The 25,384-nt window shown below is 45.1% G+C and overlaps 29 non-coding genes and 10 pseudogenes across 29 annotated transcripts; all 39 read right to left on the bottom strand.

Annotated features, from left to right (window-relative positions):
* Positions 1-10: 10 nt before the first annotated feature.
* LOC147265444 (5S ribosomal RNA) lies at positions 11-129 on the bottom strand. Its single transcript, XR_015115322.1, has one exon. It is a non-coding gene; the product is annotated as a 5S ribosomal RNA (ribosomal RNA).
* A 310-nt stretch (positions 130-439) lies between these two features.
* LOC147265445 (5S ribosomal RNA) lies at positions 440-558 on the bottom strand. Its single transcript, XR_015113970.1, has one exon. It is a non-coding gene; the product is annotated as a 5S ribosomal RNA (ribosomal RNA).
* A 309-nt stretch (positions 559-867) lies between these two features.
* On the bottom strand, positions 868-986 carry LOC147265446 (5S ribosomal RNA). The gene has a single exon (XR_015113276.1). It is a non-coding gene; the product is annotated as a 5S ribosomal RNA (ribosomal RNA).
* A 309-nt stretch (positions 987-1,295) lies between these two features.
* Positions 1,296-1,414, bottom strand: LOC147265447 (5S ribosomal RNA). Its single transcript, XR_015113929.1, has one exon. It is a non-coding gene; the product is annotated as a 5S ribosomal RNA (ribosomal RNA).
* A 311-nt stretch (positions 1,415-1,725) lies between these two features.
* LOC147265448 (5S ribosomal RNA) lies at positions 1,726-1,844 on the bottom strand. The gene has a single exon (XR_015113930.1). It is a non-coding gene; the product is annotated as a 5S ribosomal RNA (ribosomal RNA).
* A 311-nt stretch (positions 1,845-2,155) lies between these two features.
* LOC147265449 (5S ribosomal RNA) lies at positions 2,156-2,274 on the bottom strand. The gene has a single exon (XR_015114550.1). It is a non-coding gene; the product is annotated as a 5S ribosomal RNA (ribosomal RNA).
* A 309-nt stretch (positions 2,275-2,583) lies between these two features.
* LOC147265450 (5S ribosomal RNA) lies at positions 2,584-2,702 on the bottom strand. The gene has a single exon (XR_015113931.1). It is a non-coding gene; the product is annotated as a 5S ribosomal RNA (ribosomal RNA).
* A 311-nt stretch (positions 2,703-3,013) lies between these two features.
* On the bottom strand, positions 3,014-3,132 carry LOC147265451 (5S ribosomal RNA; annotated as a pseudogene).
* Positions 3,133-3,442: 310 nt separating this feature from the next.
* Positions 3,443-3,561, bottom strand: LOC147265452 (5S ribosomal RNA). Its single transcript, XR_015113513.1, has one exon. It is a non-coding gene; the product is annotated as a 5S ribosomal RNA (ribosomal RNA).
* A 310-nt stretch (positions 3,562-3,871) lies between these two features.
* LOC147265453 (5S ribosomal RNA) lies at positions 3,872-3,990 on the bottom strand. The gene has a single exon (XR_015114554.1). It is a non-coding gene; the product is annotated as a 5S ribosomal RNA (ribosomal RNA).
* Positions 3,991-4,299: 309 nt separating this feature from the next.
* LOC147265454 (5S ribosomal RNA) lies at positions 4,300-4,418 on the bottom strand (annotated as a pseudogene).
* Positions 4,419-4,728: 310 nt separating this feature from the next.
* Positions 4,729-4,847, bottom strand: LOC147265455 (5S ribosomal RNA). Its single transcript, XR_015114259.1, has one exon. It is a non-coding gene; the product is annotated as a 5S ribosomal RNA (ribosomal RNA).
* Positions 4,848-5,156: 309 nt separating this feature from the next.
* LOC147265456 (5S ribosomal RNA) lies at positions 5,157-5,275 on the bottom strand (annotated as a pseudogene).
* Positions 5,276-5,585: 310 nt separating this feature from the next.
* Positions 5,586-5,704, bottom strand: LOC147265457 (5S ribosomal RNA; annotated as a pseudogene).
* Positions 5,705-6,433: 729 nt separating this feature from the next.
* LOC147265458 (5S ribosomal RNA) lies at positions 6,434-6,552 on the bottom strand. The gene has a single exon (XR_015112860.1). It is a non-coding gene; the product is annotated as a 5S ribosomal RNA (ribosomal RNA).
* A 310-nt stretch (positions 6,553-6,862) lies between these two features.
* Positions 6,863-6,981, bottom strand: LOC147265459 (5S ribosomal RNA). The gene has a single exon (XR_015113932.1). It is a non-coding gene; the product is annotated as a 5S ribosomal RNA (ribosomal RNA).
* Positions 6,982-7,292: 311 nt separating this feature from the next.
* Positions 7,293-7,411, bottom strand: LOC147265460 (5S ribosomal RNA). Its single transcript, XR_015114551.1, has one exon. It is a non-coding gene; the product is annotated as a 5S ribosomal RNA (ribosomal RNA).
* Positions 7,412-7,720: 309 nt separating this feature from the next.
* LOC147265461 (5S ribosomal RNA) lies at positions 7,721-7,839 on the bottom strand. The gene has a single exon (XR_015114889.1). It is a non-coding gene; the product is annotated as a 5S ribosomal RNA (ribosomal RNA).
* Positions 7,840-8,149: 310 nt separating this feature from the next.
* On the bottom strand, positions 8,150-8,268 carry LOC147265462 (5S ribosomal RNA; annotated as a pseudogene).
* A 309-nt stretch (positions 8,269-8,577) lies between these two features.
* On the bottom strand, positions 8,578-8,696 carry LOC147265463 (5S ribosomal RNA). The gene has a single exon (XR_015114788.1). It is a non-coding gene; the product is annotated as a 5S ribosomal RNA (ribosomal RNA).
* Positions 8,697-9,006: 310 nt separating this feature from the next.
* On the bottom strand, positions 9,007-9,125 carry LOC147265464 (5S ribosomal RNA). Its single transcript, XR_015114890.1, has one exon. It is a non-coding gene; the product is annotated as a 5S ribosomal RNA (ribosomal RNA).
* A 310-nt stretch (positions 9,126-9,435) lies between these two features.
* On the bottom strand, positions 9,436-9,554 carry LOC147265465 (5S ribosomal RNA). Its single transcript, XR_015113981.1, has one exon. It is a non-coding gene; the product is annotated as a 5S ribosomal RNA (ribosomal RNA).
* Positions 9,555-9,863: 309 nt separating this feature from the next.
* On the bottom strand, positions 9,864-9,982 carry LOC147265466 (5S ribosomal RNA; annotated as a pseudogene).
* A 310-nt stretch (positions 9,983-10,292) lies between these two features.
* LOC147265467 (5S ribosomal RNA) lies at positions 10,293-10,411 on the bottom strand. Its single transcript, XR_015114357.1, has one exon. It is a non-coding gene; the product is annotated as a 5S ribosomal RNA (ribosomal RNA).
* A 309-nt stretch (positions 10,412-10,720) lies between these two features.
* Positions 10,721-10,839, bottom strand: LOC147265468 (5S ribosomal RNA). The gene has a single exon (XR_015112981.1). It is a non-coding gene; the product is annotated as a 5S ribosomal RNA (ribosomal RNA).
* Positions 10,840-11,148: 309 nt separating this feature from the next.
* On the bottom strand, positions 11,149-11,267 carry LOC147265469 (5S ribosomal RNA). The gene has a single exon (XR_015112683.1). It is a non-coding gene; the product is annotated as a 5S ribosomal RNA (ribosomal RNA).
* A 309-nt stretch (positions 11,268-11,576) lies between these two features.
* LOC147265470 (5S ribosomal RNA) lies at positions 11,577-11,695 on the bottom strand. Its single transcript, XR_015113933.1, has one exon. It is a non-coding gene; the product is annotated as a 5S ribosomal RNA (ribosomal RNA).
* A 311-nt stretch (positions 11,696-12,006) lies between these two features.
* On the bottom strand, positions 12,007-12,125 carry LOC147265471 (5S ribosomal RNA). The gene has a single exon (XR_015114359.1). It is a non-coding gene; the product is annotated as a 5S ribosomal RNA (ribosomal RNA).
* Positions 12,126-12,434: 309 nt separating this feature from the next.
* Positions 12,435-12,553, bottom strand: LOC147265472 (5S ribosomal RNA). The gene has a single exon (XR_015112982.1). It is a non-coding gene; the product is annotated as a 5S ribosomal RNA (ribosomal RNA).
* A 309-nt stretch (positions 12,554-12,862) lies between these two features.
* On the bottom strand, positions 12,863-12,981 carry LOC147265473 (5S ribosomal RNA). Its single transcript, XR_015112684.1, has one exon. It is a non-coding gene; the product is annotated as a 5S ribosomal RNA (ribosomal RNA).
* A 309-nt stretch (positions 12,982-13,290) lies between these two features.
* Positions 13,291-13,409, bottom strand: LOC147265474 (5S ribosomal RNA). Its single transcript, XR_015113934.1, has one exon. It is a non-coding gene; the product is annotated as a 5S ribosomal RNA (ribosomal RNA).
* A 309-nt stretch (positions 13,410-13,718) lies between these two features.
* On the bottom strand, positions 13,719-13,837 carry LOC147265475 (5S ribosomal RNA). The gene has a single exon (XR_015112805.1). It is a non-coding gene; the product is annotated as a 5S ribosomal RNA (ribosomal RNA).
* Positions 13,838-14,147: 310 nt separating this feature from the next.
* LOC147265476 (5S ribosomal RNA) lies at positions 14,148-14,266 on the bottom strand. The gene has a single exon (XR_015114260.1). It is a non-coding gene; the product is annotated as a 5S ribosomal RNA (ribosomal RNA).
* Positions 14,267-14,994: 728 nt separating this feature from the next.
* LOC147265477 (5S ribosomal RNA) lies at positions 14,995-15,113 on the bottom strand (annotated as a pseudogene).
* A 309-nt stretch (positions 15,114-15,422) lies between these two features.
* Positions 15,423-15,541, bottom strand: LOC147265478 (5S ribosomal RNA). The gene has a single exon (XR_015113604.1). It is a non-coding gene; the product is annotated as a 5S ribosomal RNA (ribosomal RNA).
* A 309-nt stretch (positions 15,542-15,850) lies between these two features.
* Positions 15,851-15,969, bottom strand: LOC147265479 (5S ribosomal RNA; annotated as a pseudogene).
* A 309-nt stretch (positions 15,970-16,278) lies between these two features.
* On the bottom strand, positions 16,279-16,397 carry LOC147265480 (5S ribosomal RNA; annotated as a pseudogene).
* Positions 16,398-16,708: 311 nt separating this feature from the next.
* Positions 16,709-16,827, bottom strand: LOC147265481 (5S ribosomal RNA). The gene has a single exon (XR_015114309.1). It is a non-coding gene; the product is annotated as a 5S ribosomal RNA (ribosomal RNA).
* Positions 16,828-17,136: 309 nt separating this feature from the next.
* On the bottom strand, positions 17,137-17,245 carry LOC147265482 (5S ribosomal RNA; annotated as a pseudogene).
* Between the last annotated feature and the right edge of the window lie 8,139 nt (positions 17,246-25,384).

Here is a 25,384-nt window from a genome sequence, read left to right on the forward strand (position 1 = left end):
GAAATAAAAAAGCTGACAGCACCTGGTATTCCCAGGCGGTCTTCCATCCAAGTACTAACCAGGCCCGTCCCTGCTTAGCTTCCGAGATCTGAAGGGATCGGGCGTGTTCAGAGTAGTATGGCCATAAACCTTTGACTCTGACACACATGGGCTCTATATCCATTTCACTCACTTTACAACCTCAAAAAAAATGTGATGTGCAACAGCCTCACGGCCTTTTTACACACCAAATAGTTGTCCTGTCAATACAAAGAAAAGAATGATGATGTCATCTAGAGAAAAGTACTGCATCTGCAATCTGTCTACTTCAAATTACACACTGCATGACATTCCATTCAAAAGCTGTGGAGGGCGCTTCAAGAAAAGGTGTGTGAGGGAAGTTCGCTCATGCTGGTCCCCAAACACTCAAAGCTGCCCTTTCCTCACAATGAAACAAAAAAGCTTACAGCACCTGGTATTCCCAGGCGGTCTCCCATCCAAGTACTAACCAGGCCCGACCCTGCTTAGCTTCCGAGATCAGACGAGATCGGGCGTGTTCAGAGTGGTATGGCCGTAAGCCCTTGACTCTCACACACATGGGCGCTATATCCATTTCACACACTTTAAAAGCTCAGAAAAAAAGTGATGCGCAAAAGCCTCAGGGTCTTTTCACACACCAAATCGGTGTCCTGTCAATAAAACAAAAGAATGTTGATGTCATCGAGAGAAAAGTACTGCATCTGCAATCTGTCTACTTCAAATTACACACTGCATGACATTCCATTCGAAAGCTGTGGAGGGCACTTCAAGAAAAGGTGTGTGAGGGAAGCTCGCTCATGCTGGTCCCCAAAGACTCAAAGCTGCCCTTTCCTCACAAAGAAATAAAAAAGCTTACAGCACCTGTTATTCCCAGGCGGTCTTCCATCCAAGTACTAACCAGGCCCGACCCTGCTTAGCTTCCGAGATCAGACGAGATCGGGCGTGTTCAGAGTGGTATGGCCGTAAGCCCTTGACTCTTATACACATGGGCTCTATATCCATTTCACACAATTTACAACCTCAGAAAAAAAGTGATGCGCAACAGCCTCAGGGTCTTTTCACACGCCAAATCGGTGTCCTGTCAATAAAAGAAAAGAATGTTGATGTCATCGAGAGAAAAGTACTGCATCTGCCATCTGTCTTCTTCAAATTAACCACTGCATGAAATTCCATTCCAAAGCTGCAGAGGGCGCTTCAAGAAAAGGTGTGTGAGGGAAGCTCGCTCATGCTGGTCCCCAAAGACTCAAAGCGGCCCTTTCCTCACAATGAAACAAAAAAGCTTACAGCACCTGGTATTCCCAGGCGGTCTTCCATCCAAGTACTAACCAGGCCCGACCCTGCTAAGCTTCCGAGATCAGACGAGATCGGGCGTGTTCAGAGTGGTATGGCCGTAAGCCCTTGACTCTCACACACATGGGCTCTATATCCATTTCACTCACTTTACAACCTCAAAAAAAATGTGATGTGCAACAGCCTCACGGTCTTTTTACACACCAAATAGTTGTCCTGTCAATACAAAGAAAAAAAATGTTGATGTCATCTAGAGAAAAGTACTGCATCTGCAATCTGTCTACTTCAAATTAAACACTGCATGAAATTCCATTCCAAAGCTGCAGAGGGCGCTTCAAGAAAAGGTGTGTGAGGGAAGCTCGCTCATGCTGGTCCCCAAAGACTCAAAGCGGCCCTTTCCTCACAATGAAACAAAAAAGCTTACAGCACCTGGTATTCCCAGGCGGTCTTCCATCCAAGTACTAACCAGGCCCGACCCTGCTAAGCTTCCGAGATCAGACGAGATCGGGCGTGTTCAGAGTGGTATGGCCGTAAGCCCTTGACTCTCACACACATGGGCTCTATATCCATTTCACTCACTTTACAACCTCAAAAAAAATGTGATGTGCAACAGCCTCACGGTCTTTTTACACACCAAATAGTTGTCCTGTCAATACAAAGAAAAAAAATGTTGATGTCATCTAGAGAAAAGTACTGCATCTGCAATCTGTCTACTTCAAATTACACACTGCATGACATTCCATTCGAAAGCTTTGGAGGGCACTTCAAGAAAAGGTGTGTGAGGGAAGCTCGCTCATGCTGGTCCCCAAAGACTCAAAGCTGCCCTTTCCTCACAAAGAAATAAAAAAGCTTACAGCACCTGGTATTCCCAGGCGGTCTTCCATCCAAGTACGAACCAGGCCCGACCCTGCTTAGCTTCCGAGATCAGAAGGGATCGGGCGTGTTCAGAGTAGTATGGCCATAAGCCTTTGACTCTGACACACATGGGCTCTATATCCATTTCACACAATTTACAACCTCAGAAAAAAAGTGATGCGCAACAGCCTCAGGGTCTTTTCACACGCCAAATCGGTGTCCTGTCAATAAAAGAAAAGAATGTTGATGTCATCTAGAGAAAAGTACTGCATCTGCCATCTGTCTACTTCAAATTAACCACTGCATGACATTTCATTCCAAAGCTGTGGAGGGCGCTTCAAGAAAAGGTGTGTGAGGGAAGCTCGCTCATGCTGGTCCCCAAAGACTCAAAGCGGCCCTTTCCTCACAATGAAACAAAAAAGCTTACAGCACCTGGTATTCCCAGGCGGTCTTCCATCCAAGTACTAACCAGGCCCGACCCTGCTAAGCTTCCGAGATCAGACGAGATCGGGCGTGTTCAGAGTGGTATGGCCGTAAGCCCTTGACTCTCACACACATGGGCTCTATATCCATTTCACTCACTTTACAACCTCAAAAAAAATGTGATGTGCAACAGCCTCACGGTCTTTTTACACACCAAATAGTTGTCCTGTCAATACAAAGAAAAAAAATGTTGATGTCATCTAGAGAAAAGTACTGCATCTGCAATCTGTCTACTTCAAATTACACACTGCATGACATTCCATTCGAAAGCTTTGGAGGGCACTTCAAGAAAAGGTGTGTGAGGGAAGCTCGCTCATGCTGGTCCCCAAAGACTCAAAGCTGCCCTTTCCTCATAAAGAAATAAAAAAGCTTACAGCACCTGGTATTCCCAGGCGGTCTTCCATCCAAGTACGAACCAGGCCCGACCCTGCTTAGCTTCCGAGATCAGAATGGATCGGGCGTGTTCAGAGTAGTATGGCCATAAGCCTTTGACTCTGACACACATGGGCTCTATATCCATTTCACTCACTTAACAACCTCAAAAAAAATGTGATGTGCAACAGCCTCACGGTCTTTTTACACACCAAATAGTTGTCCTGTCAATACAAAGAAAAAAATGTTGATGTCATCTAGAGAAAAGTACTGCATCTGCAATCTGTCTACTTCAAATTACACACTGCATGACATTCCATTCGAAAGCTGTGGAGGGCACTTCAAGAAAAGGTGTGTGAGGGAAGCTCGCTCATGCTGGTCCCCAAAGACTCAAAGCTGCCCTTTCCTCACAAAGAAATAAAAAAGCTTACAGCACCTGGTATTCCCAGGCGGTCTTCCATCCAAGTACTAACCAGGCCCGACCCTGCTTAGCTTCCGAGATCAGACGAGATCGGTCGTGTTCAGAGTGGTATGGCCGTAAGCCCTTGACTCTTATACACATGGGCTCTATATCCATTTCACACAATTTACAACCTCAGAAAAAAAGTGATGCGCAACAGCCTCAGGGTCTTTTCACACGCCAAATCGGTGTCCTGTCAATAAAAGAAAAGAATGTTGATGTCATCGAGAGAAAAGTACTGCATCTGCCATCTGTCTTCTTCAAATTAACCACTGCATGAAATTCCATTCCAAAGCTGCAGAGGGCGCTTCAAGAAAAGGTGTGTGAGGGAAGCTCGCTCATGCTGGTCCCCAAACACTCAAAAGCTGCCCTTTCCTCACAATGAAAAAAAAAAGCTTACAGCACCTGGTATTCCCAGGCGGTCTCCCATCCAAGTACTAACCAGGCCCAACCCTGCTTAGCTTCCAAGATCAGACAAGATCGGGGGTGTTCAGAGGGGTATGGCCGTAAGCCCTTGACTCTTACACACCTGGGCTCTATATCCATTTCACACAATTTACAACCTCAGAAAAAAAGTGATGCGCAAAAGCCTCAGGGTCTTTTCACACGCCAAATCGGTGTCCTGTCAATAAAAGAAAAGAATGTTGATGTCATCGAGAGAAAAGTACTGCATCTGCCATCTGTCTTCTTCAAATTAACCACTGCATGAAATTCCATTCCAAAGCTGCAGAGGGCGCTTCAAGAAAAGGTGTGTGAGGGAAGCTCGCTCATGCTGGTCCCCAAAGACTCAAAGCGGCCCTTTCCTCACAATGAAACAAAAAAGCTTACAGCACCTGGTATTCCCAGGCGGTCTTCCATCCAAGTACTAACCAGGCCCGACCCTGCTAAGCTTCCGAGATCAGACGAGATAGGGCGTGTTCAGAGTGGTATGGCCGTAAGCCCTTGACTCTCACACACATGGGCTCGATATCCATTTCACTCACTTTACAACCTCAAAAAAAATGTGATGTGCAACAGCCTCACGGTCTTTTTACACACCAAATAGTTGTCCTGTCAATACAAAGAAAAAAATGTTGATGTCATCTAAAGAAAAGTACTGCATCTGCAATCTGTCTACTTCAAATTACACACTGCATGACATTCCATTCGAAAGCTGTGGAGGGCGCTTCAAGAAAAGGTGTGTGAGGGAAGCTCGCTCATGCTGGTCCCCAAACACTCAAAGCTGCCCTTTCCTCACAATGAAACAAAAAAGCATACAGCACCTGGTATTCCCAGGCGGTCTCCCATCCAAGTACTAACCAGGCCTCACCCTGCTTAGCTTCCGAGATCAGACGAGATCGGGCGTGTTCAGAGTGGTATGGCCGTAAGCCCTTGACTCTGACACACATGGGCTCTATATCCATTTCACACAATTTACAACCTCAAAAAAAAAGTGATGCGCAACAGCCTCAGGGTCTTTTCACACGCCAAATACGTGTCCTGTCAATAAAAGAAAAGAATGTTGATGTCATCGAGAGAAAAGTACTGCATCTGCCATCTGTCTTCTTCAAATTAACCACTGCATGAAATTCCATTCCAAAGCTGCAGAGGGCGCTTCAAGAAAAGGTGTGTGAGGGAAGCTCGCTCATGCTGGTCCCCAAAGACTCAAAGCGGCCCTTTCCTCACAATGAAACAAAAAAGCTTACAGCACCTGGTATTCCCAGGCGGCCTTCCATCCAAGTACTAACCAGGCCCGACCCTGCTAAGCTTCCAAGATGAGGCAAGATCGGGCGTGTTCAGAGTGGTATGGCCGTAAGCCCTTGACTCTTACACACATGGGCTCTATATCCATTTCACACACTTTACAACCTCAGAAAAAAAGTGATGCCCAAAAGCCTAAGGGTCTATTCACACGCCAAATCGGTGTCCTGTCAGTAAAAGAAAAGAATGTTGATGTCATCTAGAGAAAAGTACTGCATCTGCCATCTGTCTACTTCAAATTACACGCTGCATGACATTCAATTTCAAAGCTGCAGAAAGGCGCTTCAAGAAAAGGTGTGTGAGGGAAGCTCGCTCATGCTGGTCCCCAAATACTCAAAGCTGCCCTTTCCTCACAATGAAACAAAAAAGCTTACAGCACCTGGGACTGCCTGGCAGTCTCCCATCCAAGTACTAACCAGGCCCGACCCTGCTTAGCTTCCGATATCAGACGAGATCGGGCGTGTTCAGAGGGGTATGGCCGTAAGCCCTTGACTCTTACACACCTGGGCTCTATATCCATTTCACTCACTTTACAACCTTAGAAAAAAAGTGACGTGCAACAGCCTCACGGTCTTTTCACATGCCAAATAGGTGTCCTGTCGATAAAAGAAAAGAATGTTGATGTCATCTAGAGAAAAGTACTGCATCTGCCATCTGTCTACTTCAAATTACACGCTGCATGACATTCCATTTCAAAGCTGCAGAAAGGCGCTTCAAGAAAAGGTGTGTGAAGGAAGCTCGCTCATGCTGGTCCCCAAACACTCAAAGCTGCCCTTTCCTCACAATGAAACCAAAAAGCTTACAGCAACTGGTATTTCCAGGCGGTCTCCCATCCAAGTACTAACCAGGCCCGACCCTGCTCAGCTTCCGCGATCAGACGAGTTCAGAATGGTATGGCCGTAAGCCCTTGACTCTCACACACATGGGCTCTATATCCATTTCACTCACTTTACAACCTCAAAAAAAATGTGATGTGCAACAGCCTCACGGTCTTTTTACACACCAAATAATTGTCCTGTCAATACAAAGAAAAGAATGTTGATGTCATCTAGAGAAAAGTACTGCATCTGCAATCTGTCTACTTCAAATTAACCACTGCATGACATTTCATTCCAAAGCTGTGGAGGGCGCTTCAAGAAAAGGTGTGTGAGGGAAGCTCGCTCATGCTGGTCCCCAAACACTCAAAGCTGCCCTTTCCTCACAATGAAACAAAAAAGCTGACAGCACCTGGTATTCCCAGGCGGTCTCCCATCCAAGTACTAACCAGGCCCGACCCTGCTTAGCTTCCGAGATCAGACGAGATCGGGCGTGTTCAGAGTGGTATGGCCGTAAGCCCTTGAATCTTACACACATGGGCTCTATATCCATTTCACTCACTTAACAACCTCAAAAAAAATGTGATGTGCAACAGCCTCACGGTCTTTTTACACACCAAATAGTTGTCCTGTCAATACAAAGAAAAAAATGTTGATGTCATCTAGAGAAAAGTACTGCATCTGCCATCTGTCTACTTCAAATTACACGCTGCATGACATTCCATTCCAAAGCTGCAGAGGGCGCTTCAAGAAAAGGTGTGTGAGGGAAGCTCGCTCATGCTGGTCCCCAAAGACTCAAAGCGGCCCTTTCCTCACAATGAAACAAAAAAGCTTACAGCACCTGGTATTCCCAGGCGGTCTTCCATCCAAGTACTAACCAGGCCCGACCCTGCTAAGCTTCCGAGATCAGACGAGATCGGGCGTGTTCAGAGTGGTATGGCCGTAAGCCCTTGACTCTCACACACATGGGCTCTATATCCATTTCACTCACTTTACAACCTCAAAAAAAATGTGATGTGCAACAGCCTCACGGTCTTTTTACACACCAAATAGTTGTCCTGTCAATACAAAGAAAAAAAATGTTGATGTCATCTAGAGAAAAGTACTGCATCTGCAATCTGTCTACTTCAAATTACACACTGCATGACATTCCATTCGAAAGCTTTGGAGGGCACTTCAAGAAAAGGTGTGTGAGGGAAGCTCGCTCATGCTGGTCCCCAAAGACTCAAAGCGGCCCTTTCCTCACAATGAAACAAAAAAGCTTACAGCACCTGGTATTCCCAGGCGGTCTTCCATCCAAGTACGAACCAGGCCCGACCCTGCTTAGCTTCCGAGATCAGAAGGGATCGGGCGTGTTCAGAGTAGTATGGCCATAAGCCTTTGACTCTGACACACATGGGCTCTATATCCATTTCACACAATTTACAACCTCAGAAAAAAAGTGATGCGCAAAAGCCTCAGGGTCTTTTCACACGCCAAATCGGTGTCCTGTCAATAAAAGAAAAGAATGTTGATGTCATCTAGAGAAAAGTACTGCATCTGCCATCTGTCTACTTCAAATTAACCACTGCATGACATTTCATTCCAAAGCTGTGGAGGGCGCTTCAAGAAAAGGTGTGTGAGGGAAGCTCGCTCATGCTGGTCCCCAAACACTCAAAGCTGCCCTTTCCTCACAATGAAACAAAAAAGCTGACAGCACCTGGTATTCCCAGGCGGTCTTCCATCCAAGTACTAACCAGGCCCGACCCTGCTAAGCTTCCGAGATCAGACGAGATCGGGCGTGTTCAGAGTGGTATGGCCGTAAGCCCTTGACTCTCACACACATGGGCTCTATATCCATTTCACTCACTTTACAACCTCAAAAAAAATGTGATGTGCAACAGCCTCACGGCCTTTTTACACACCAAATAGTTCTCCTGTCAATACAAAGAAAAGAAGGTTGATGTCATCTAGAGAAAAGTACTGCATCTGCAATCTGTCTACTTCAAATTACACACTGCATGACATTCCATTCCAAAGCTGTGGAGGGCGCTTCAAGAAAAGGTGTGTGAGGGAAGCTCGCTCATGCTGGTCCCCAAAGACTCAAAGCTGCCCTTTCCTCACAAAGAAATAAAAAAGCTTAAAGCACCTGGTATTCCCAGGCGGTCTTCCATCCAAGTACTAATCAGGCCCGAACCTGCTTAGCTTCCGAGATCAGACGAGATCGGGCGTGTTCAGAGTGGTATGACCGTAAGCCCTTGACTCTGACACACATGGGCTCTATATCCATTTCACACAATTTACAACCTCAGAAAAAAAGTGATGCGCAACAGCCTCAGGGTCTTTTCACACGCCAAATACGTGTCCTGTCAATCAAAGAAAAGAATGTTGATGTCATCGAGAGAAAAGTACTGCATCTGCCATCTGTCTTCTTCAAATTAACCACTGCATGAAATTCCATTCCAAAGCTGCAGAGGGCCCTTCAAGAAAAGGTGTGTGAGGGAAGCTCGCTCATGCTGGTCCCCAAAGTCTCTAAGCGGCCCTTTCCTCACAATGAAACAAAAAAGCTTACAGCACCTGGTATTCCCAGGCAGTCTTCCATCCAAGTACTAACCAGGCCCGACCCTGCTAAGCTTCCGAGATCAGACGAGATCGGGCGTGTTCAGAGTGGTATGGCCGTAAGCCCTTGACTCTCACACACATGGGCTCTATATCCATTTCACTCACTTTACAACCTCAAAAAAAATGTGATGTGCAACAGCCTCACGGTCTTTTTACACACCAAATAGTTGTCCTGTCAATACAAAGAAAAGAATGTTGATGTCATCTAGAGAAAAGTACTGCATCTGCAATCTGTCTACTTCAAATTAACCACTGCATGACATTTCATTCCAAAGCTGTGGAGGGCGCTTCAAGAAAAGGTGTGTGAGGGAAGCTCGCTCATGCTGGTCCCCAAACACTCAAAGCTGCCCTTTCCTCACAATGAAACAAAAAAGCTGACAGCACCTGGTATTCCCAGGCGGTCTTCCATCCAAGTACTAACCAGGCCCGACCCTGCTAAGCTTCCGAGATCAGACGAGATCGGGCGTGTTCAGAGTGGTATGGCCGTAAGCCCTTGACTCTCACACACATGGGCTCTATATCCATTTCACTCACTTTACAACCTCAAAAAAAATGTGATGTGCAACAGCCTCACGGCCTTTTTACACACCAAATAGTTGTCCTGTCAATACAAAGAAAAGAATGATGATGTCATCTAGAGAAAAGTACTGCATCTGCAATCTGTCTACTTCAAATTACACACTGCATGACATTCCATTCCAAAGCTGTGGAGGGCGCTTCAAGAAAAGGTGTGTGAGGGAAGTTCGCTCATGCTGGTCCCCAAACACTCAAAGCTGCCCTTTCCTCACAATGAAACAAAAAAGCTTACAGCACCTGGTATTCCCAGGCGGTCTCCCATCCAAGTACTAACCAGGCCCGACCCTGCTTAGCTTCCGAGATCAGACGAGATCGGGCGTGTTCAGAGTGGTATGGCCGTAAGCCCTTGACTCTTACACACATGGGCTCTATAACAATTTCACTCACTTTACAACCTCAGAAAAAAAGTGAAGCGCAAAAGCCTCAGGGTTTTTTCACACGCCAAATAGGTGTCCTGTCAATAAAAGAAAAGAATGTTGATGTCATCTAGAGAAAAGTACTGCATCTGCCATCTGTCTTCTTCAAATTAACCACTGCATGAAATTCCATTCCAAAGCTGCAGAGGGCGCTTCAAGAAAAGGTGTGTGAGGGAAGCTCGCTCATGCTGGTCCCCAAAGACTCAAAGCTGCCCTTTCCTCACAAAGAAACAAAAAAGCTTACAGCACCTGGTATTCCCAGGCAGTCTTCCATCCAAGTACTAACCAGGCCCGACCCTGCTAAGCTTCCGAGATCAGACAAGATCGGGCGTGTTCAGAGTGGTATGGCCGTAAGCCCTTGACTCTCACACACATGGGCTCTGTATCCATTTCACTCACTTTACAACCTCAAAAAAAATGTGATGTGCAACAGCCTCACGGTCTTTTTACACACCAAATAGTTGTCCTGTCAATACAAAGAAAAAAATGTTGATGTCATCTAGAGAAAAGTACTGCATCTGCAATCTGTCTACTTCAAATTACACACTGCATGACATTCCATTCGAAAGCTGTGGAGGGCACTTCAAGAAAAGGTGTGTGAGGGAAGCTCGCTCATGCTGGTCCCCAAAGACTCAAAGCTGCCCTTTCCTCACAAAGAAATAAAAAAGCTTACAGCACCTGGTATTCCCAGGCGGTCTTCCATCCAAGTACTAACCAGGCCCGACCCTGCTTGGCTTCCGAGATCAGACGAGATCGGGCGTGTTCAGAGTAGTATGGCCATAAGCCTTTGACTCTGACACACATGGGCTCTATATCCATTTCACACAATTTACAACCTCAGAAAAAAAGTGATGCGCAACAGCCTCAGGGTCTTTTCACACGCCAAATCGGTGTCCTGTCAATAAAAGAAAAGAATGTTGATGTCATCTAGAGAAAAGTACTGCATCTGCAATCTGTCTACTTCAAATTACACACTGCATGACATTCCATTCAAAAGCTGTGGAGGGCGCTTCAAGAAAAGGTGTGTGAGGGAAGTTCGCTCATGCTGGTCCCCAAACACTCAAAGCTGCCCTTTCCTCACAATGAAACAAAAAAGCTTACAGCACCTGGTATTCCCAGGCGGTCTCCCATCCAAGTACTAACCAGGCCCGACCCTGCTTAGCTTCCGAGATCAGACGAGATCGGTCGTGTTCAGAGTGGTATGGCCGTAAGCCTTTGAATCTTACACACATGGGCTCTATATCCATTTCACTCACTTAACAACCTCAAAAAAATGTGATGTGCAACAGCCTCACGGTCTTTTTACACACCAAATAGTTGTCCTGTCAATACAAAGAAAAAAATGTTGATGTCATCTAGAGAAAAGTACTGCATCTGCAATCTGTCTACTTCAAATTACACACTGCATGACATTCCATTCGAAAGCTGTGGAGGGCACTTCAAGAAAAGGTGTGTGAGGGAAGCTCGCTCATGCTGGTCCCCAAAGACTCAAAGCTGCCCTTTCCTCACAAAGAAATAAAAAAGCTTACAGCACCTGGTATTCCCAGGCGGTCTTCCATCCAAGTACTAACCAGGCCCGACCCTGCTTAGCTTCCGAGATCAGACGAGATCGGGCGTGTTCAGAGTGGTATGGCCGTAAGCCCTTGACTCTTATACACATGGGCTCTATATCCATTTCACACAATTTACAACCTCAGAAAAAAAGTGATGCGCAACAGCCTCAGGGTCTTTTCACACGCCAAATCGGTGTCCTGTCAATAAAAGAAAAGAATGTTGATGTCATCGAGAGAAAAGTACTGCATCTGCCATCTGTCTTCTTCAAATTAACCACTGCATGAAATTCCATTCCAAAGCTGCAGAGGGCGCTTCAAGAAAAGGTGTGTGAGGGAAGCTCGCTCATGCTGGTCCCCAAAGACTCAAAGCGGCCCTTTCCTCACAATGAAACAAAAAAGCTTACAGCACCTGGTATTCCCAGGCGGTCTTCCATCCAAGTACTAACCAGGCCCGACCCTGCTAAGCTTCCGAGATCAGACGAGATCGGGCGTGTTCAGAGTGGTATGGCCGTAAGCCCTTGACTCTCACACACATGGGCTCTATATCCATTTCACTCACTTTACAACCTCAAAAAAAATGTGATGTGCAACAGCCTCACGGTCTTTTTACACACCAAATAGTTGTCCTGTCAATACAAAGAAAAAAAATGTTGATGTCATCTAGAGAAAAGTACTGCATCTGCAATCTGTCTACTTCAAATTACACACTGCATGACATTCCATTCGAAAGCTGTGGAGGGCACTTCAAGAAAAGGTGTGTGAGGGAAGCTCGCTCATGCTGGTCCCCAAAGACTCAAAGCTGCCCTTTCCTCACAAAGAAATAAAAAAGCTTACAGCACCTGGTATTCCCAGGCGGTCTTCCATCCAAGTACTAACCAGGCCCGACCCTGCTTGGCTTCCGAGATCAGACGAGATCGGGCGTGTTCAGAGTAGTATGGCCATAAGCCTTTGACTCTGACACACATGGGCTCTATATCCATTTCACACAATTTACAACCTCAGAAAAAAAGTGATGCGCAACAGCCTCAGGGTCTTTTCACACGCCAAATCGGTGTCCTGTCAATAAAAGAAAAGAATGTTGATGTCATCTAGAGAAAAGTACTGCATCTGCAATCTGTCTACTTCAAATTACACACTGCATGACATTCCATTCAAAAGCTGTGGAGGGCGCTTCAAGAAAAGGTGTGTGAGGGAAGTTCGCTCATGCTGGTCCCCAAACACTCAAAGCTGCCCTTTCCTCACAATGAAACAAAAAAGCTTACAGCACCTGGTATTCCCAGGCGGTCTCCCATCCAAGTACTAACCAGGCCCGACCCTGCTTAGCTTCCGAGATCAGACGAGATCGGTCGTGTTCAGAGTGGTATGGCCGTAAGCCTTTGAATCTTACACACATGGGCTCTATATCCATTTCACTCACTTAACAACCTCAAAAAAATGTGATGTGCAACAGCCTCACGGTCTTTTTACACACCAAATAGTTGTCCTGTCAATACAAAGAAAAAAATGTTGATGTCATCTAGAGAAAAGTACTGCATCTGCAATCTGTCTACTTCAAATTACACACTGCATGACATTCCATTCGAAAGCTGTGGAGGGCACTTCAAGAAAAGGTGTGTGAGGGAAGCTCGCTCATGCTGGTCCCCAAAGACTCAAAGCTGCCCTTTCCTCACAAAGAAATAAAAAAGCTTACAGCACCTGGTATTCCCAGGCGGTCTTCCATCCAAGTACTAACCAGGCCCGACCCTGCTTAGCTTCCGAGATCAGACGAGATCGGGCGTGTTCAGAGTGGTATGGCCGTAAGCCCTTTACTCTCACACACATGGGCTCTATATCCATTTCACACAATTTACAACCTCAGAAAAAAAGTGATGCGCAACAGCCTCAGGGTCTTTTCACACGCCAAATCGGTGTCCTGTCAATAAAAGAAAAGAATGTTGATGTCATCGAGAGAAAAGTACTGCATCTGCCATCTGTCTTCTTCAAATTAACCACTGCATGAAATTCCATTCAAAAGCTGCAGAGGGCGCTTCAAGAAAAGGTGTGTGAGGGAAGCTCGCTCATGCTGGTCCCCAAAGACTCAAAGCGGCCCTTTCCTCACAATGAAACAAAAAAGCTTACAGCACCTGGTATTCCCAGGCGGTCTTCCATCCAAGTACTAACCAGGCCCGACCCTGCTAAGCTTCCGAGATCAGACGAGATCGGGCGTGTTCAGAGTGGTATGGCCGTAAGCCCTTGACTCTCACACACATGGGCTCTATATCCATTTCACTCACTTTACAACCTCAGAAAAAAAGTGATGCGCAACAGCCTCAGGGTCTTTTCACACGCCAAATCGGTGTCCTGTCAATAAAACAAAAGAATGTTGATGTCATCGAGAGAAAAGTACTGCATCTGCCATCTGTCTTCTTCAAATTAACCACTGCATGAAATTCCATTCCAAAGCTGCAGAGGGCGCTTCAAGAAAAGGTGTGTGAGGGAAGCTCGCTCATGCTGGTCCCCAAAGACTCAAAGCGGCCCTTTCCTCACAATGAAACAAAAAAGCTTACAGCACCTGGTATTCCCAGGCGGTCTCCCATCCAAGTACGAACCAGGCCCGACCCTGCTTAGCTTCCGAGATCAGACGAGATCGGGCGTGTTCAGAGTGGTATGGCCGTAAGCCCTTGAATCTTACACACATGGGCTCTATATCCATTTCACTCACTTTACAACCTCAAAAAAAATGTGATGTGCAACAGCCTCACGGTCTTTTTACACACCAAATAGTTGTCCTGTCAATACAAAGAAAAAAATGTTGATGTCATCAAAAGAAAAGTACTGCATCTGCAATCTGTCTACTTCAAATTACACACTGCATGACATTCCATTCGAAAGCTGTGGAGGGCGCTTCAAGAAAAGGTGTGTGAGGGAAGCTCGCTCATGCTGGTCCCCAAACACTCAAAACTGCCCTTTCCTCACAATGAAACAAAAAAGCATACAGCACCTGGTATTCCCAGGCGGTCTCCCATCCAAGTACTAACCAGGCCTCACCCTGCTTAGCTTCCGAGATCAGACGAGATCGGGCGTGTTCAGAGTGGTATGGCCGTAAGCCCTTGACTCTGACACACATGGGCTCTATATCCATTTCACACAATTTACAACCTCAAAAAAAAAGTGATGCGCAACAGCCTCAGGGTCTTTTCACACGCCAAATACGTGTCCTGTCAATAAAAGAAAAGAATGTTGATGTCATCGAGAGAAAAGTACTGCATCTGCCATCTGTCTTCTTCAAATTAACCACTGCATGAAATTCCATTCCAAAGCTGCAGAGGGCGCTTCAAGAAAAGGTGTGTGAGGGAAGCTCGCTCATGCTGGTCCCCAAAGACTCAAAGCGGCCCTTTCCTCACAATGAAACAAAAAAGCTTACAGCACCTGGTATTCCCAGGCGGCCTTCCAACCAAGTACTAACCAGGCCCGACCCTGCTCAGCTTCCGCGATCAGACGAGTTCAGAATGGTATGGCCGTAAGCCCTTGACTCTCACACACATGGGCTCTAAATCCATTTCACTCACTCTACAACCTCAAAAAAAATGTGATGTGCAACAGCCTCACGGTCTTTTTACACACCAAATAGGTGTCCTGTCAATACAAAGAAAAGAATGTTGATGTCATCTAGAGAAAAGTACTGCATCTGCAATCTGTCTACTTCAAATTACACACTGCATGACATTCCATTCGAAAGCTGTGGAGGACGCTTCAAGAAAAGGTGTGTGAGGGAAGCTCGCTCATGCTGGTCCCCAAACACTCAAAGCTGACCTTTCCTCACAATGAAACAAAAAAGCTTACAGCACCTGGTATTCCCAGGCGGTCTCCCATCCAAGTACTAACAAGGCCCGACCCTGCTAAGCTTCCGAGATCAGACGAGATCGGGCTTGTTCAGAGTGGTATGGCCGTAAGCCCTTGACTCTCACACACATGGGCTCTATATCCATTTCACACACTTTACAACCTCAGAAAAAAAGTGATGCCCAACAGCCTCAGGGTCTTTTCACACGCCAAATCGGTGTCCTGTCAATAAAAGAAAAGAATGTTGATGTCATCGAGAGAAAAGTACTGCATCTGCCATCTGTCTTCTTCAAATTAACCACTGCATGACATTCCATTCCAAAGCTGCGGAGGGCGCTTCAAGAAAAGGTGTGTGAGGGAAGCTCGCTCATGCTGGTCCCCAAAGACTCAAAGCTGCACTTTCCTCACAATGAAACAAAAAAGCTTACAGCACCTGGTATTCCCAGGCGGTCTCCCATCCAAGTACTAAACAGGCCCAACCCTGCTAAGCTTCCGAGATCAGACGAGATCGGGCGTGTTCAGAGTGGTATGGCCGTAAGCCCTTGACTCTCACACACATGGGCTCTATATCCATTTCACTCACTTTACAACCTCAAAAAAATGTGATGTGCAACAGCCTCACGGTCTTTTTACACACCAAATAGTTGTCCTGTCAATACAAAGAAAAGAATGTTGATGTCATCTCGAGAAAAGTACTGCATCTGCAATCTGTCTACTTCAAATTACACACTGCATGACATTCCATTCGAAAGCTGTGGAGGGCGCTTCAAGAACAGGTGTGTGAGGGAAGCTCGCTCATGCTGGTCCCCAAAGACTCAAAGCGGCCCTTTCCTCACAATGAAACAAAAAAGCTTACAGCAACTGGTATTTCCAGGCGGTCTCCCATCCAAGTACTAACCAGGCCCGACCCTGCTTAGCTTCCGAGATCAGAAGAGATCGGGCGTGTTCAGAGTGGTATGGCCGGAAGCCCTTGACTCTGACACACATGGGCTCTATATCCATTTCACACACTTTACAACCTCAGAAAAAAAGTGATGCGCAAAAGCCTAAGGGTCTTTTAACACGCCAAATACGTGTCCTGTCAATAAAAGAAAAGAATGTTGATGTCATCGAGAGAAAAGTACTGCATCTGCCATCTGTCTTCTTCAAATTAACCACTGCATGAAATTCCATTTCAAAGCTGCAGAGGGCGCTTCAAGAAAAGGTGTGTGAGGGAAGCTCGCTCATGCTGGTCCCCAAAGACTCAAAGCGGCCCTTTCCTCACAATGAAACAAAAAAGCTTAGAGCACCTGGTATTCCCAGGCGGTCTTCCATCCAAGTACTAACCAGGCCCGACCCTGCTAAGCTTCCGAGATCAGACGAGATCGGGCGTGTTCAGAGTGGGATGGCCGTAAGCCCTTGACTCTTATACACATGGGCTCTATATCCATTTCACTCACTTTACAACCTCAGAAAAAAAGTGACGTGCAAAAGCCTCACGGGCTTTTCAAACGCCAAATAGGTGTCCTGTCAATACAAAGAAAAGAATGTTGATGTCATCTAGAGAAAAGTACTGCATCTGCCATCTGTCTACTTCAAATTACACGCTGCATGACATTCAATTTCAAAGCTGCAGAAAGGCGCTTCAAGAAAAGGTGTGTGAGGGAAGCTCGCTCATGCTGGTCCCCAAAGACTCAAAGCTGCCCTTTCTTCACAAAGAAACAAAATAGCTTACAGCACCTGGTATTCCCAGGCGGTCTTCCATCCAAGTACTAACCAGGCCCAACCCTGCTCAGCTACCGAGATCAGACGAGATCGGGCGTGTTCAGAGTGGTATGGCCGTAAGCCCTTGACTGTGACACACATGGGCTCGATATCCATTTCACACACTTTACAACCTCAGAAAAAAAGTGATGCGCAACAGCCTCAGGGTTTTTCACACGCCAAATAGGTGTCCTGTCAATACAACGAAAAGAATGTTAATGTCATCGAGAAAAAACTACTGCATCTGCCATCTGTCTACTTCAAATTACACGCTGCATGACATTCAATTTCAAAGCTGCGAAAGGCGCTTCAAGAAAAGGTGTGTGAGGGAAGCTCGCTCATGCTGGTCCCCAAAGACTCAAAGCTGCCCTTTCCTCACAATGAAACAAAAAAGCTTACAGCACCTGGTATTCCCAGGCGGTCTCCCATCCAAGTACCAACCAGGCCCGACCCTGCTTAGCTTCCGAGATCCGGCGTGTTCAGAGTGGTAAGGCCGTAAGCCCTTGACTCTGACATACATGGGCTCTATATCCATTTCACTCACTTTACAACCTCAGAAAAAACGTGATGCGCAACAGCCTCAGGGACTTTTCACACGCCAAATAGGTGTCCTGTCAATATAAAGAAAAGAATGTTGATGTCATCTAGAGAAAAGTACTGCATCTGCCATCTGTCTTCTTCAAATTACACACTGCATGAAATTCCATTTCAAAGCTGCGGAAAGGCGCTTCAAGAAGAAGTGCGTGAGGGAAGCTCGCTCATGCTGGTCCCCAAAGACTCAAAGCTGCCCTTTCCTCAAGCTGAAGTTAAAAGAATTGCAAATTAATCCTTCACAGGTACTTGTTCACAGAGATGGATGAAATAAAAATTGAATATATTCTAGTATTATAAAAATACAATGACCTAAATTATTAACAATGAGTAAGAGGATTTTCAAAACAAAACAAACAGTGTCTTTCTTGGTTCTGAACTGTCGTTTCACTGAAAATAAAAATCTTTTTTAGTTGGATAGTTTCACATAAAATACCCTCAAGTCATCCTCTACACCTCAATTGTAAGGAAAAAAAGTTTCCTCTACAAAAGATAACCCTTTTGTTTTTTAAAAATATACATCATATTTAATCCCTTTCAGAATCCTTAAGTTACCTTCTAAACCGGTATTCTTTAATTTACAACAACTAAAACTCAATATTTTACCTGTGGGCACACACACATTCATATGAAACACCTTAAATTTAATTTTTACCTGTTTCAGGCCTGTTTATTGAAGCTCCTGTGCGGTCGGGGCTTCACAACTGTAATGGCCGCTTCACTCGCAGCTGAGCACACAATAAAAGCAAGTGCATGTGTATGTTAGTCCTCAAAAATCCAGGGTTTTATTAGAAGGGGGAGAACGGGAATGGAGGATGAGAGTCTGAATGGTAATGGCAATGGCGGTGGAAGTCACAATCCAAACACTCACACGCAATGGCGGGACAGCGAAAGTCACGAAGAAGAAAACACAGCAGGACAGGGCACAGCAGAACAGCAGAGCCATCGGATGGAAACCCGTCTCTCTCTCTCCAATGTCCGTCTCCTTCAAGCATATTATCTTAATTTAGCCACAATTATCAAACATTATCTCGTGTCGAATTCGCATTACCTTTACTTTCGCTCCAAACATATTACAACGCTAAAGCTACGATCTGCAGGCACATTAGCACGGAATGCTATCCCTAGCTAGCACGTCGCTAACCATGTACACATCCAGTCTCTTTTCACTATAACAGTTAGATAAAGCGCAAATACAGGCATAAATATTCACCTCTCGAAGGTCACACAGAAGTTTATATCAGGACCACCAGTCGTCGACCTCCAAAATAAACTTAAATGCTCTCCACACAAACGATGCCTCCCCTCTTAACTCTCTGATCATTGCCTCTGTTTCTCTCCCCATGCGCGCTAACTACTCACCTCACAAACCTGCGCCACTAGTCCCACCCCTTACACAGTAACTTTCCTCTCATTGGCTTTTGCGGTCTTAATACACCCAAACATAAGACAGGAATGAAATGATTGACAGGTAACAATTGAGGTTACATATAAACACGGCTTCTTCCCCTCTCCTTATTCTCAGATCACTGATCTTTTACAGACTCAGAGAACTTAAAGACCTTTATATGAATTTATTTTTTAACTGTAAATAGTTTTACTTTTTAAATGTTACATATTATATTTATGCTTTTAACCTGCTCACATTATAACCAATTTTAAAGATCATGAACTCTATTTATTTTTGAACTTTTTAACACATCTCTTTATGCTTTTTATGCGATGTAATTTATTTGATTTTTGTACAGGGCTACGTGTTGTATGATAACAAGAGTGTATATTGTTTACAATGTGTTACAGTCAATGGGTGGCACGGTGGTACCGTTGTTAACAGTGTCGCCTCAAAGCAAGTTCAAGTCCTGGCTCGAGCACAGGTTCTTTCTGTGTGGTGTGTGCATGTTCTCTCCGTGCCTGCGTGGGTATTCTGTCTGCAATGGACTGGCTACCTGTCCAGGGTGAAACCTGCCTCTCACCTGAAAGCCACTGGGAAAGGCTCCAGCCTCCCCCTGCAACCCTTAACAGAAATAAGCTGGGATGCATGGAAGTATAGAAAGCGGATACAATGAAGCGCATACAAATTTTTCGAATGCATGAAAAAGTCTCACCTTTTGTTTTTTTCATATTGGTTAGTTTGGAAGCATGGAATTTCTGACAAAGCCTAAGTTTGTATTGTTTATTCACTGATTTTTCTGACAATTTACAAACAAAGCTTTCAAAACTGAGAGGACAAGCAGTGGTGTTTAAGATCAACACCCAACATGGGGCTTGAACCAACAACCCTGAGACTAAGAGTCTCATGCTCAACTGACTGAGCTAATCAGGTTACGTCAGTGTAAGTCCCATAGCATGAAGCGGTCAGAGTGAGAGACTCACAGTCCTGTGAGTGATCACCCACCCATCTATCCATCCATCCATCCATCCATCCATCCGTCCATCCATCCATCCATTTTTCCGCTTATCCTGTTAAGTGTCACAGGGTGGGGCTGGAGCCTATCCCAGAGGGGACATTACCTTGGACAGGTCAGTGGTCCATCGCAGTCCACTGCAGCCAACAAATATTGACAGACAACCATTCACACTCACAGCCATACCTACGGTCAATTTAGAGTTGCATTTCCATTTGCATGTCTTTGGACTGTGGAAGGAAGCTGGAGTACCTGGAGAGAACCAGCACAGGGAAAACATGCAGACACTCTCAGGATTTATTCCAATGAAGCGCCTAAAAAAGGAGTGTTGGAACTCACTCAGATGAATGAGACATTATAAGCCATCAAATATATACATGTAGATATAGTGTTGGAGATCCAAAAAAACAGGGAGAAAAGAGAAGAGAAGAAGAAGAAGAAAAAAACAGCTTCTTTGACCAGATAACATAGTTGTCTGTTTCAATGTTTGAGGTCTGAAAAAATAACTGATTAACTGTGAAATGTGATGGACAGGCAAGTACTTACTAGGATCAGGGCAGCTGGAAAATAGGCTCCTGCATCTGTAGGCAATATCAGAGACAAAGAAAAATCAACACAAATGAGCAGGCACTTGAACGATGCTAAAACCACTCTTTTTAAACAAATACAACCACAGCTCCTGATCTATGGCCTTAAGTACACTGTAATCATGCCATCAGACAGACTCATGCCAGAGCAGTAGCCTAGCACAAGATGGAGGAACGTAATTGCATGTAAACACAGTCAGTGTGCACTCATCTTAATATGAACCGACTTAACTGTTGTGTGACACGTATATTGTGTGTACTGTAAAATGGTTCAGACTATCAGAAAGCTTCATGAATTCACAGGCAAAATACAGATGTCGCACACATTAATTTGTGGAGGCTCGAGATGTAAAAAGTAAAGTCAACTCTCTGTGTTTTTTGGATTAATTTGCAAGCATTTTCAACATTTTGGCTAGCTGCTAAATCTGGCTAGCATGATGTGCACCGAGTGTAATTATCAATGCAAATGTGGCAGGATGAGAGGTCCCATCCTCGCAGTGAGACTGGTTGGTGATGCCTGACTTGGCTTGTACCATCATTAGCCAACCAGTGTGAGGCGCTGCTCTATAAATAGGGGCAGCATCTACCTGGTCAATCTCTTGCTCTTGGGGTCCGCGGTCCTCCCACTTCCTGGTCACCTCGCTTCCGCCTCTGATCGCCTCACGTCTGCCTTCTCGCCACCGTCTGTGCTGGTATGTAGCAGTAGCTCCCTGTAGCTCGTGTTGCATGCTGATCATGCACGTTTTTCATATTCACGTGTTTAATTGTAGGCGTCCGGCTTTTGGGACACGGTCCCTTAATCGCCGCTAGTGGGGAAACACCCCCCCCCCCCCCCCCGCCGATCTGACGTGCAGAGGCTGTTTGCCACAGCATACTAGCTGTGAAACCCTTTGCTCTGCATGCGTGCGATCTACACCTGATTGGCACAGCTGGTGAGCCGTGACACTGAGGAAGAACTAGCTGCTGCTTTGCTACCGGGCGCTGTCTTGCCAGACTATCCTGCTTTGCCAGATGCTCCTGCTTTGCTCTGGCTGCTGTTTGCTACAGACTACCCTGCTTTGCTCTGGCTGCTGTTTTGCTACAGACTACCCTGCTTTGCTCTGGCTGCTATTTTGCTACAGACTACCCTGCTTTGCTCTGGCTGCTGTTTTGCTACAGACTACCCTGCTTTGCTCTGGCTGCTATTTTGCTACAGACTACCCTGCTTTGCTCTGACTCAACTGACCGCTCGGTCTACTTCAGCTAGCACACTGAACAATACTGTTGTTTACTTGCTAGCTGATAAGTGAGCAGCTGATGTTTGCAATAACATTGAAATAAACTAAAAATAGAGTCAATAGCTCAAATCCTATCACCACCAAAGGAGCCACGTCTTTAACACTTCAATCTCATAGCGACTCCTCAGGATTTCTTCTTCTCTCCATTGCATTTTGTAGGAGGCTCCTGCCGGTCCACACTGCCTTCCCCCTAACAGATTCAGCTACTGAGACTAAAGTTCGTTAGTGAGCTCAATGCATAAAAGTGACGTAATATTTGTTGAAAACTAAATAGGCGTGAAGCTGTAACCTCACATGAACACTTGAAGTCTAGATTTCAGCTGCATGTGAAGAAATCAGCATAAAATCCTTGTGTTGGTGTTTAAACCTGGACTACCAGAACCAGGCTAAGAGGTGTTTGTCTGTTAGCTGTGAAGCAAACTGAAACATGAAGGCTTTGAGGGTTTGTTCTCAACACAAAGAAAGATTCAATGCTCAAACTGCCAACTCTGTAAAAACAAAACATTTTTACAAATCTCAGTTTATTTCTTCATGAAGATCTTAATGAGGCAATCAGCACCAGAGCACTAAAGTTAAAATTAGTAACACCGTCACGAACGATGGATTTATTTGACCCAATGTAGTTTTCCTGATCAAATATAGTTTTCATCAAAATATATATTTTTTTATAATTATTTCCCAATATGCAACGTCACATAAATAAAAAATGGAGGACCCTATAAAATGACCTGACGTCAGTGTTCAAGGGTGAAGTCATTTTTGGAATGAAGAAGAGTTCATCCAGCTTTTTTTGCCTCGTGTCTCTGAACCAGCTCATTTGTTGTGTCCACGCCGTTCCGTGTTTAACATGTTTTATGTAACATGAATAACATTAATATACAAATATATACATGACATAAATTATATATAGACACAGATAAACATCAATAACTAGTGAGAGAAGTCATGTGATTCTCCGACCTCTCTAAGCTGCATCGCAGTGCTGGAGGAGTGCTGACATCATCATTTATGGTTCCTTGCTGGATGAAGGCCTAAACTATGGAGTGAAATCTACTGCCTTGAACTCACTCTTCATTTCTGCTCAGGCTTTTCCTGCCAGCAAGGCAGTGGCAAGAAAAGCAGTCAGCTGATGTCCACAGCTCAACATGAGAAGGACACATTTCTTTTGAAGAAAAAACATTTCAAGGAGTTTTTCCTGCCAATACAGGACAACACCCACTCACAAACCAGTGCTGGACAAGTTCCTTCAAAGCTGTCATGCCTTATTTCTTACTTGTTACTGTCATTTTAAAATAATTGGTTCCATTACGATTGTGTCTGCCAGCACTTGGTGACTGTACAGGAGGTCTGGGGACCGCAGGGCCACAACAAGCCCATTTCCTCAACTCTCCATTGAGTACAGAGGTCCCCAAGTATGGACCAGTGAGGATAAATGTGATAGTGTAGAAGTCCTTTTGTTCTTCAACTGGTCCAACTTGATGGTGAGTCTCCTTTTATCAAGGATTACTGAATGCTTGTGTTATTCATGGCATTGTTAACACTTTATAAACCCTTCATTCAGAGCTGTAAAGAACCTTTAACCTCATATCCCAGACATCAAAGTGGGCCACTAACCGGTGAGATGAAGCTATGCTATGCTGCTACATTCTGAAGAGGTAAAGTAGCAGGTTCTGAGAGTGATGGCTAACCTGGATGTGTTCATCTCCTACTTTAATATCAGCGTCCCAACTTGGAGCTCTGACCACCTCCAGCTTTTTGTTCCTGTTTCTGCTTCAGTCAACAGGGAACTCAAACCTGCAATAGAATCATCAACAACAATGGAATAGAAAACAGAGGAAGACAAAATATCATAAACTTACAAAGCTGAGAAATGTTCATGAAGAATAAATGCACACATTATGATTGAGGCCAGAAAGTAAAACTCCACACCAAATGTATTTTGACATGTAGGGATAATGAACTTGAATGTGTTGAAATAGCAGATGAATGAATCCACTATCACAAGATGGCGTCACAGATCTCACCATCAAGTTGGACCAGTTGAAGAACAAACAGACTTCTCCACGATCACATTTATCCTCACTGGTCCGTACTTGGGGACCTCTGTACTAAATGGAGAGTTGAGGAAATGGGCTTGTTGTGGCCTTGCGGTCCCCAGACCTCCTGTACAGTCACCAAGCGCTGGCAGACACAATCGTAATGGAACCAATTATTTTAAAATGACAGTAACAAGTAAGAAATAAGGCATTACAGCTTTGAAGGAACTTGTCCAGCACTGGTTTGTGAGTGGGTGTTGTCCTGTATTGGCAGGAAAAACTCCTTGAAATGTCATGCAAGTTTTTTCTTAAAAAGAATTGTGTAAAACATTCATTAACATCCAGGCCCAAAGACAAGAGAGGGCAACGCTCCAGGAGTCTTTGATCTCTGAATTCTGAGCATTGATCTCCTGCTTCAGTCTTTGATCTCTGACTGATCCGAAACTAATCAAAGGATCACATCAGCATATTGGTCCAGTCTACAGATGGTGATTTTACCAAGTGCACTACAGCAGTCCTTGTTGCTGTCTGCTGTTGTGTCACAGCAAAGTAAGGAAACAGCCTGACGGTCCTCAGGAGGAAATTCAACAACCTCCAAAGATGGAGGTGAATCTAGACCTGCTCATGTTTACTGTCCTTGATGAACTTGACAAACACACCACATGTCACACACTCTACAGTTTCAATCTGTTGAGAACATGAAACGTGTGGCCCCAGTGACCCTGCATGAAATTTTTGTCCAATTCAAATTTTGATTCATGACCCAGAACCACTCAAAACCCCTGAAAAATAAAGGTTTGGGTGCATTAAAGACATAAATAATAACATCATCATGTTTCAAGGGGGCTGCAGGATGGTGCAGTGGTTAGCACTGTGGCCTCACAGCAAGAAAGTTCTGGGTTCGAGTACCGGCTCGGGCGCAGTATCTTCTTGTGTAGAGTCTGCAAGTTCTCCCCGTGCCTGTGTGGGTTCTCTCTGGTATTCCGGCTTCCTCCCACAGTCTAAAGACGTGCAATTTGGGGAAAAGGCTGATTGGATTCTCTAAATTGACTGTAGGTATGAATGTGAGTGTGAATGGTTGTTTGTCCCTGTATGTTGTCCCTGTGATGGACTGGTGACTGGTCCAGGGTGAACGCTGCCTTTTGCCCGTAGACACTGGGATAGGCTCCAGCTCCCCCCGAGACCCTGAACAGGAATAAGTGGAAGAAGATGAATGAATGTTTCAAGGTTTTCTTCCCTCAAATCGGAAGGTCAAGCTGCATTATTTGCAGTGCTCATTAGCAGGGGAATTAGCTCCAATGGTAGAGTGCTAGCTTAGCATGTGAGAGGTAGAGGGATCCATGGCCTCATTCTCCAGAATACTTCAGCTTGTTCTGTTGATCAGAGGAGCTGCTGTGTGATGAATGCTGATGTTTGTCCACTGCTGTGATAAAGTGTCACCCTGTTACTGATACTGACCATTTCAGCTAATTCCCCTGCTAATGAGCACAGCAGATAATGCAGCTTGACCTTCATGCATGGTTGGATGAGCGTCACCAGGTGAAGCTTCTCTGGTTGACCAACATGTGGAATCTCTTTTAATACTCCAGTGGTGGTTTAAGTGATGAAAATATGGATTAGTCACTGGAAGTGTGTGTGTGTGTTTAAAAAGGCAAAAAAACCTTTTTTCAGCAATAGAACTTTAATACAAATACAAAATGAAAAGCAGAAAAGGCCAGAATCCAAAATATGGATTTACAGAGGA

This window comes from Aulostomus chinensis, chromosome 4 (genome assembly GCF_037954235.1).
Source record: "Aulostomus chinensis isolate RoL2024-O1b breed Wild chromosome 4, RoL_Achi_v1.0, whole genome shotgun sequence".
Classification (NCBI taxonomy): domain Eukaryota; kingdom Metazoa; phylum Chordata; class Actinopteri; order Syngnathiformes; family Aulostomidae; genus Aulostomus; species Aulostomus chinensis.